Source organism: Cuculus canorus, chromosome 6 (assembly GCF_017976375.1).
Source record: "Cuculus canorus isolate bCucCan1 chromosome 6, bCucCan1.pri, whole genome shotgun sequence".
In the NCBI taxonomy this organism is placed as follows: Eukaryota; Metazoa; Chordata; class Aves; order Cuculiformes; family Cuculidae; genus Cuculus; species Cuculus canorus.
This window is the reverse complement of record NC_071406.1, coordinates 30,137,703-30,147,380: the sequence shown is the minus strand read 5'-3', so window position 1 is coordinate 30,147,380 and position 9,678 is coordinate 30,137,703. Positions and strand designations below refer to the sequence as shown.

The window sequence follows — 9,678 nt, the reverse complement described above, 5'->3', positions numbered from 1 at the left end:
AGGGAGCTTATACTGCTTTATAATCATATGCATCTTTTGTTGTAATAAGAAATGCACATTGTAAATGTCAGTATGACTAGTCCTCTGAAGACTGGATCCTGCTGAGTATCCTCAACATTGGTTTCCGTGACTTGAGTTAGAAATGGCAGTGCTAAAATAGAACATTATGTGTTAGTTGTAAAGAGAGGCAGAGTTCAGCTTTGGAGGATATTGTTATTATTTGACTGAATACTGAGATGCCAAACAGGAATCTTGCAACAGTGTTGAAGGGTAGCAGTGACAGACAAAGAGCAGCCCTTGTTTACTTTGACTGCATCAGGGCTTACAGTATGTGTTGGGTGTAAGGTTGAGACTATATGTCTTAAGGTTTGACCAAGTGTCAAAGACATGGAGCTTTGCTTTCCGTGTGCCTAATAACTGCGTTGGCAATTAGGGAAGTGTGATTAACTCACTAGCTAGACCAAAATCATAAAAAACCAAGCAAGGTGCAAAAAAAGCCAAGTGCCAGAACCCTCAACAAAATTCTCACTTTTTGTGTGTCTACCAGCAGACTCCAAGTAGCCTCAGCACTTAGTCTTGTCAGCATTTGATAGAAGATTCCCTGGCTTCTGTCGACTTGCTTTTCAAGCGAGGTGTTCCATCAGTGGCCTCACCAGATAACTATCCTGGAATAAAAGTAGCCCTAGTCTGTTGTATCCTTGTATTACCAGTATTCATCCCAGCTTGAGCTGCCTTAATTCCAGCAATAAACCTAGCTTTTAATTTTTTGAAACAAAGAAACAAAATGGACGAAACCCCCCCCCCAAAAAAAAAAACAGAGAACCCCTACCAATCCCCCAAATCCAAAACCAAACAAACTGTTCTTAACACTAAATATAGAAGTGACAGGTAGAGACGTTAGAATTAAATGTGAGCATTGGACCTTACAAGCTAGCGGAACTGAAGTCTTCCACTCCTTTTGGTACTCTGTTGAGTTTGTGAATGTGTGTTTTTGCGTTCAGTTTAAGTTCAGCCCTGCAATATCTCTCTGCTAGTATGGAGGCAACTGCAGGCAGGATCTCACGGCTTCTACTTAAATTTGGAGTCGTGTTGGATAGCAGCTGTCTTTTAAGTTGGGGGTTTTATTTAGGACTTTATTTTACTGCTTGCTCTCACAAAGGTAAGAGCTGATTTAGATATAGCCAAATAACTTGCAGTTAATTTCAATGCTAATCTTTGTCACTAGTCTATGCTTAACACTATTCCGGACTGTGTTTAAGATATGTACTCAGGAATGGAGGGATTGAAGGTTGTATTTACTATTAGGATTCAGCAGGCTTATAGGTCTACACTGGAATTACCATGCTGAGTGCAGTTTCTAGTTTTTTGATCTTGGCAACAGGTGTATTGCAAAACCTTAGGTTAAGGTTGGTGTCAGGGCTAATCATTAGAGGAGAGGTGGTCGAAGAGCGTGATTTACTCTTCTAAAGAGTAAAGGAGATTCATGTAGGCTGAAGACTGCTCTCCAGTGTGTGATATAGTTGATGGTATGCTTTGCTTCTGCTCTTTAGATTCATTAAGGCCTGATCTTTCTGAATAGCTGCTGTGATTGTATGTGTTGTGTCATGTTAGTACTAAGATTAGGGAACTATTAACAGGGTCAGAGTTCAGAATGGGAAGGGATGTAAGTGCTTGGTTATTTGTATGTTCTCCATGTCTGTAGAGTTGTGGTGAACACTGATTCCTGCTGCTTTTTTTGGCTTATGTTAGTTTTGGTGGAGTTTTGTCACTCTGTTTGATGTGAGGTTTAGAGATATGGTATCTGAAGCTCTGCTTCTTTTCCATTCATATGCTGCATCAGAAGACAGTGGATTGAAGGCTTGAGTTTCACGTCATCTCCATACACATGGCCTTCATCGGCCATAGATCTGCCGTACAGGGATATAGGCCACTGTTTGTAAGGTCTGTATTCATATCTACAAAGTCACAGCATTGCTTTCCTGTTTCAGTCTTTTTTGTTTGCAAATAAAAATAACTTTAAGAGTTGGCCTTTCATTATGATGGGAAATTACCTTAAACTCTGTCAGACTTAAAGCAACAGTATTTTCTTTGATAATACAGAAGTGAAATACGTTTTCTTTTAAGTATTGTTCCTTTACTCTTGATTTCCTTTCTCCTCCTTTGAGTCATTATTTCCTGCATAATGCTGTCCTTGATAATATGCCATAGAACATTGAGTAAGGACAAGATGGTGGCTTAGGAAGGTAATCACATTATGGAGACATGTCCCATAAGAATCCATTTATTCTTTTCGAAGCATTACATCTCATTTGGTCAAACTTGATAGATGTGGTATTGTTTGGAAAGAAGAAACCTTTAAAACATCCATTAAGACTATTATTTTAAATTATACATATGGTATATAGCTGTTTTGGTTATCTCCTTTTTTTTTTACTTGACATTGATGTAAACAAAAGAAAAAAATTATTTCAATTTTTTGCTTGTGTTTCTTTGTCTTCTAAAATAGTATTTAATAGTAGCGGCTCTTAAGGTACAAGAATTACAATTTTAACTTGTATGATTTTGTACCAGTAACTGTATTTCATACCTGAGACCTCATCAAGAAATGGGATTCCCAGATCACCTGTCACTTTGGTCTTCAGTATTTCAGAAAGTTCAAGAGGATGAAAATTGTCAAAAGAATTCACTAAGCAAGAATAAAAGAGCATTTAGAGTATTTTTCCAAGTTGTACAACTCTTCACATTTGATTTTCCAGATTTTAATTTTCCACTGAAGTCGGAGAGGAATCTCTTCCATTACTGGCATTGAAGAAGACCAAAACTGGAGTTTAGCAGGTGGTGTGTTAGGCAGGAAAGAAGCAGAGGGTGCTTTGGTACAATAATGTGCATGATCTGATGTGTTCTGTTTAAATCCTGAGAATACCACCTGCAGACGTGAAGGAGTTCGATGTCCATAGGTTGGCGTAAGAATTGCAGTAGCTATTGGCAATGTTGCTGTCTTTCTCAATTCAGGTGCCCCCTAAAGGGATGCCTGGTGTCTCACTCATTCTCAGCCCTTCTTCATGTCCCTGTAAAGCAAATAAATACCCAAATCTTGCCGTTGCTTGCGTCAAAGTACTGGTAGGGCCACGGCATAGGCTTTTGCTAGGGTTCTTGGTTAGGGTATTCTGCCCAAAGGCATGAAAGTGGGGAGGCTTCCCTCATCAGCTTTCTAGCCCCTCTGTTCATCTTAGGGATGTGTGCTTGTTGTGTAGATCCTAATACCCAGAAATGCTCCTTAACACTGAGATGTATATGAGTACTTGTGTTTCTTCGTCGAGGCATCACATTTTAAATTGCTCCCTGCATTCCTTTGATTTTGATCACAACCATGAGTCAGCAAGCCAATTGTTTAGATTGCAATAGACTTTGGGACCTAAGCTGTGGGAACCTTTGCTAGGTGAAGTATTTCAGGGAACACCTGGCTGTTTCAGATACAGAAGCAATTAAGAGCTTTCTGCCTTGCTTTAAAATAAAACCTGTGACTCTGACAGGAATTTTTCACTCTAGAACTTTGTAGTAGATAAAATGATGTAGAAATATGTAGTTTTGGATAAAATGGATTAAATAGGACGGCAATCACACCCTTTGTTACAGAGAGTGAATGTTTTGTAATACAGGAGGAAGAATAAGTCTGCAGAGACAATCCCGTTATAGTGGCTTAGTAGAGGCTCATTTCAGCAGCCGAGTTGTTGAGAAATGTTATGTTATACTTTCAGGGTTAGATGAGGGGCTGCTGAACAGACTTTATTCCAAAGCAAACAAGGACCAGTGTGCAACACACTTCAGTAGCAACTAGAAAAGAATAATTCTTGCCTGGCGTGCATGGTTAAATCATAAAACAGTTCATGACTGCCTTCTCCTTACAGCTGCAGAAGAGAGGACAAAACTTAGCTATTAATTCTCCCTCTCCACACCTGGTAATAAAGTGGGGAAATTGGTTTCCATTCATCTGTGTATGGATGTACAGGCTATCCATGTGGTTGTACGTTTTTAACTTTGGGGAGAAGTCCTCCAAAACATATGCACAAATAGGCAAAGGCCTGGCGTTGCTCTTTAGGCTTACCTTTGTTTCAGATGAGTTAGTATTCTTAAGATAATAATGTCACTTATTGGAGAATGACCGCACTGAAACTGCACTGGTGCTGCTCTGAGGCATTTGATTAGTAGCTGGTGAGTTCCTTGCAACCCATGGCCCTCTTGCATTCATGGGTAGAACGGTTCACGTCATTTAAGGTTTATCGCTCTGCACATACCAATGTGCTGGATAGTTTAAGTTCAAAATATGTGTTATTTTGAACATAGGTTTGTTTTAGCTGGGAGAATGGTATGTGTGGTCAGGAATGGGGCTAACAACAAGGCTTAGGGAATTGCCTAAGCTGCATGGCAGTGAAGATAAGCCCTTTAAAAACTTGTAGGGGCATCTATCAGCACTCCACACGTCAGCCAGAGCAGTAAGGAGATGAGGGATGTTCTTTCACAAAAGTCTCCTATAAGGAGAGAACAGTGAAGTAAATCAAAAGCAAATTAATTAATTATTTTCTTTTTAACTTCCAGCTGTTTTTGCAGGAGATACAGTCTATCGGGGAAGATAGAAGAGTAAGAACTGAAACTGGAGTCATTCACAGAAGTAAGATATTTTTATATCTCTCTTTGCTAAGCATTATGACTGGCATGTAACTGAGTAAGTTCAAAAACTTGTCAGTCACACTTTGAACCTGCACATTATAACTGAGTTGATCAGGTCTCTTTAGCTATTGTGCTAAAGTGGGTTATAGTTCCAGTGCCAGAGTGATCACAGGAGTTAAAAAAAGAAAAAGATAAATGCTACAATTGGTAAAATGGTGCTTTCTAAATTCCTTACTGTGTAGCTTTGACTTCTTACAAAGACACAGATCACTGGATAAGTGTGCCCAATTTCACAATGCCGTGTGTGATGGATAACAAATAGGAGGGTACTTTATTCATAGGTCTATCAGTGTGGGGACAAGAAGCCAGGAATATTGGGGGTTTCTTTCACCAGGGCAGTGGAGACTATTTGAACATCTTGAAAGCTGTTCTGGTTCCTGTTTTTGTCTGCAGAGTTTATCTTTCAGCACTCCAGATCAATTTCTTTCCTTTATCTTCTCTCTCTTGTGTCATTAAGTTGATCAGCTCCTACTGTATTGTCCTATTGCTTCTTCTCATCTTTTTTTCAATTGTTCAAACAGCTGTTAGGATGTATCATGGTTTGCAACTGAAAGTCCTGCTCAACTGGTATTCTGAAATCATCTTACACTAGTATAATCCAAGGTGATGTTCGGAAGATGATGGGAAAGGGCAGCTTCATAGTAATTAGAAAAGCTAATTAGGGAAACCTGTAGACTACAAAACTGAGAAATGGGGTCACTGCAGCTGCCTCAGTTCAGAAGCACTTTGAACACAATGTTTTTTGTCACTTGTTTTGAAGAAAATATTGGTTAAGCATATTGAGTGATTCCTTTTGCTGAAATGTCTGAAAGTAGGCAATTTCTGTCCAGCATATTGCAAAAGCATAAGCTCAGTCTATTCTAAGCCCAGGTCGAAGAAGTGGGCTAATGACCTCATCATACCATGTAATTCTAATGGGTATGACCATTTTTTCAAATGACTTTAAGGTTCTGCAGTTTAATTGCAGCTTTGGACACCGGGATTGTGTTCCCTGTGAATAGCTTCCTGAGAAATCTTCAGTGAATCATTTAGTGCCTCAATTTTATACCTGTAAAATGAGATAACAATACTCCAGCACTTGAGCATGGTTGTCAGGATGATAAATAGATTATGTATTCAGGTTTGTGAAATGCTCAGACATTACAATAATTAGGCAGAAGAAGGAGTCATTTGCACGTTACTCACTGCAAGCACCCTCTTTCTTTGATGGAGGGCACTTGCACTGTTTCTTAAGGATTTCTTTTTTGCTTAAAACACTTTTTACACAGAGTTGCTAAACGGCAAAATTCCCAAGCTTTCGGTGGTGGAAGGTTTACACAGGGAGTGGCTGAATAGAACCGATCTATTAGTTAATAGTTTAGCATGCTGAACTCTGCAGCAGTGAGCTGTGTGGCTTTCCCAAAGAAAAGAATTAATAAAAAGATATGGATGCCCCAAATAGTTCTTATACATCTGCTGATCCCAAGTGTGGCCAAGTAGATGATGAAATATTGTTTGTTTGGCTGTAAGCTCTATTTACTACAACTAAGTGAATCATCGGGTCAGTTCCTGACCAGACCTTGAGCTGTCAGAAACAGATGGCCTGCCTAGAGAGCAAGATACCTTGGAAGCATCTCCACCCTTGTCAGCAATGTTGCACAGCACAGGGATTTCTCAGAAGAGCAGTACTGGTGTTTGATGATTTCACTGAAAAGGTGGTAGTTTTTCAGCTGTACTTGATCTTCCACATCAGAATAATGGTTTGTGGCTCTGAAAATAGGGAAAATGTTGCTGGCTTGTTAGTGAAGGTTGAAATTTATGAACCAGGTCATGTACTTGAGGGACAGTAGTATGGAGGTCAGTAAAGCCCTCAAACTCATAAAAGGCTGGTTTTCCAGCTCTGAAAAACCTTTAGGTTGCCGTTAAAAGATGAATGCTGATAGATAGTTTTCCTGGAAATGAGGTCAAAATTGTTAATGAAAGCTTTTCTTATAGTCTCTCTCCACCTCTGTATCCATCTACAAAAAGATAATAAACTCTTCCCCAGATTGTGGACTTGTGCTGAGGATTATACTCCGTTCAGCTATTTAGATGTAAAGTGCCACACAAATATCTACAGAACAAATAGAACATTGTAGACACTGAATGTCAGGGCAAGTTCTTCATCGGAATCCAAGAAGAGTATAGTACACCGATGTGGAATGGATTTTCTGTATAACTTGCTGCGATGGCTTTACCACAGCCAGCAGCCAAACACCCACACAGCTGTTTGCTCAGTCCTCTCATCAGCGCTCCACAGTGGGATGGGGAGAAAACAATAAGAACAAAATCAAGACAACTCTTGAGCTGAGATGAAAACACTTTAATAGGTGAAGAAAAGGCAAGGACAGGAGGAAAATAACAAGCAAAGCAAAGGAGTTGGCACACCACCTCCCACAGGCAGAGTGATACCCCACCAATCTCCAAACAACAGCCACCTTGGAAACAAAGAAACACGTCTTTTTCTTCTTCTAGCCCAGTTTTTATTGCTGAGCGTAAGCATGCATGGTGTGGAATATCCCTTTGGCCAGTCTGGGTCAGCTATGCCAGCTCTGTTCCCTCCCAGCCTCCTGGCTGTGGGAGTGTAGTGGGAAGCAGCAATGGCCTTGATGCTGTGCAAGCAGAGCTCAGCAATAGGCGAAACAGGGGTACGTTAACCAGCAGGTCCAGGGAGGTTATTCTCCCTCTGTACTCGGCACTGGTGAGACCGCACCTCGAATACTGTGTTCAGTTCTGGGCCCCTCACCACAAGAAGGATGTTGAGGCTCTGGAGCGTGTCCAGAGAAGAGCAACGAAGCTGGTGAAGGGGCCGGAGAACGAGTCTTACGACGAGCGGCTGTGGGAACTGGGGGTGTTTAACCTGGAGAAGAGGAGGCTGAGGGGAGACCTTATTACTCACTACAACTACCTGAAAGGAGGTTGTGGAGAGGAGGGAGCTGGCCTCTTCTCCCAAGTGACAGGGGACAGGACAAGAGGGAATGGCCTGAAGCTCCGTCAGGGGAGGTTCAGGTTGGATATCAGAAAAAAATTCTTCACAGTAAGAGTCATTGGGTACTGGAACAGGCTGCCCAGGGAGGTGGTCGAGTCGCCTTCCCTGGAGGTGTTTAAGGAACGGGTGGATGAAGTCCTGAGGGACATGGTTTAGGGAGTGCTAGGAATGGTTGGACTCGATGATCCAATGGGTCCTTTCCAACCTTGTGATTCTGTGATTCTGTTATCAGTAGGATTGTAGCCTCAGATCCAAAATGTGGCACCATGTGGGCTGCTATGAAGAAAATTAACTCCATCCCAGAAAGACTTGGTACTCTTACTGACTTGTTAATGTAGTACTACAAAAAGAATTATCAGAAAGACGAAAATGGATTGGAAGATCTTAAGAACAGACTTTCCTTGATTAAAAATGTTTTCTTGCGTATACAGATGTGACGTTTTCATTAGGATCATGGGCACTTCTGAAACAGTTCAAAAAGACCCTATATATGTGCTGAAGTTATTTTTTTTCTGAAAAATGTCTCAAAATGTTTGCTTAAGTTTCATGGAATTCAGTAGCACTCAAGTAGTTTTCTGAATAGGGAACCACGTGTTCAAGCTGACTCTGTCCTGTGAGAGCAATTCTGAAGAAAGGTCTGATGTTTACACTGGGCAAATTATCTCAGAAATGGGTAGCTCTGTAATTACCTATAGAGGCATCTCAGTATTGTATAAATATGTAATTTTCTGCCTTGAAATAATAAACTCTACAAGTTTTCTGAGATGGAATTGTCTGCATTTATCATGAGGCAGGACAGATAAAATGCTTTCAAAATCAAAATGTTAAGATTTAGAATGATATAATTATGCTAGGAAATGGAAAAATGAAACAAAAAAAAGAAAATATCTGAAGTAGGAATTAAATTTTAGTTCGCTTCTGAAGAATAAATTACTGAATCATTTTACTGGCAGTATCCCTATTCTTGCCTACAACACTTCAAGTTTTGATCACGTATGCTGCTGTCATTGAAGATAACTGGCAGCTGTGTGACGCAAAGAGCTCGAGAAATAATTCAGCTTAGATTTCACTGATCACTTTGATCAGTATCAAAGTCTGAAGCTGAAAGCAGGTTGAGCTTTCATAGAATTTTCTGAGGAAATCATTGAGGCTAAAGGAGACTCAGGTTCTTAATGAGATTATTTTTAAGATGTTTATCAGCTCTGTTTTTACTGCTAGCCCTTCTTTATTCCAATTCTGTTAATATTAAGATGGATAAACATTATTCCTGGTGGTGAAAAGCATCACAAAGGCTTTGAATATACAGCAGTGTGACCAGTCTGAATGTAACAGTTCAAGGTAGCTGCCTTCAGATCTCTTCCTGGATTTGTTAGTCAATGCTATCCAGGGTAGCAGATCCAGGAGACAGATGACATCATGGGATTTGGTTGGTCATGGGGTAAGCACAGTGAAACTGAAGCTTCAGTGTCTTCATAAAAGGTGTGCGATTTCTCATGACTCTTCAGTTCTGAAGCACTCGCTCAGTTGCAGGTTTCCTTGAATGATGAGGAAGAGTGAACATATTCATAAAAAAGGAGCCTACAGTGATGGCAGGACAGAATTGCCTCTCCCCTCTCCCCCATATGTTCTGAAGTGGTTCATGATCAGAGTAAGTAGATTTTCTATGCCATTGATAGCTTGCATTTTTGTTCTCTCTAAGGAGCATGCATTCAGAGTGGGTAGGAAGAATTGTGGATATCTTTATCCTCATCAGCGGAGAAACAAACACCTCCTCTAAGGGCAGTAGGATGGAGTTTGTGTACTTCCAGAATAGAGGATCAAGGCAGTAATTTGTGCCCTGTCCATAAGCAAGGTGTAAGAGAAGAAAAAGTGCTGAAAGAGTTCTTGTATTTTTCCTCCCAACTGCACAGTTCAGGCAGTTTAAAAAGAGCCAGAGCATTCCC

The 9,678-nt window shown here is 40.5% G+C and overlaps 1 protein-coding gene across 2 annotated transcripts in view; it reads left to right on the top strand.

The window, feature by feature from the left end:
- Positions 1–4,596: 4,596 nt before the first annotated feature.
- Positions 4,597–9,678, top strand: part of SPATS2L (spermatogenesis associated serine rich 2 like) — a 66,858-nt gene continuing 61,776 nt past the window's right edge. Inside the window, exon 1 of one of the 2 annotated variants that reach the window (XM_054070177.1) lies at positions 4,597–4,669. The gene's annotated coding sequence lies outside the window, so the exon portion shown is untranslated. Of the gene's footprint in view, positions 4,670–9,330; positions 9,384–9,678 lie in introns of those variants that run through there. The other variant, XM_054070178.1, reaches the window with a different exon arrangement.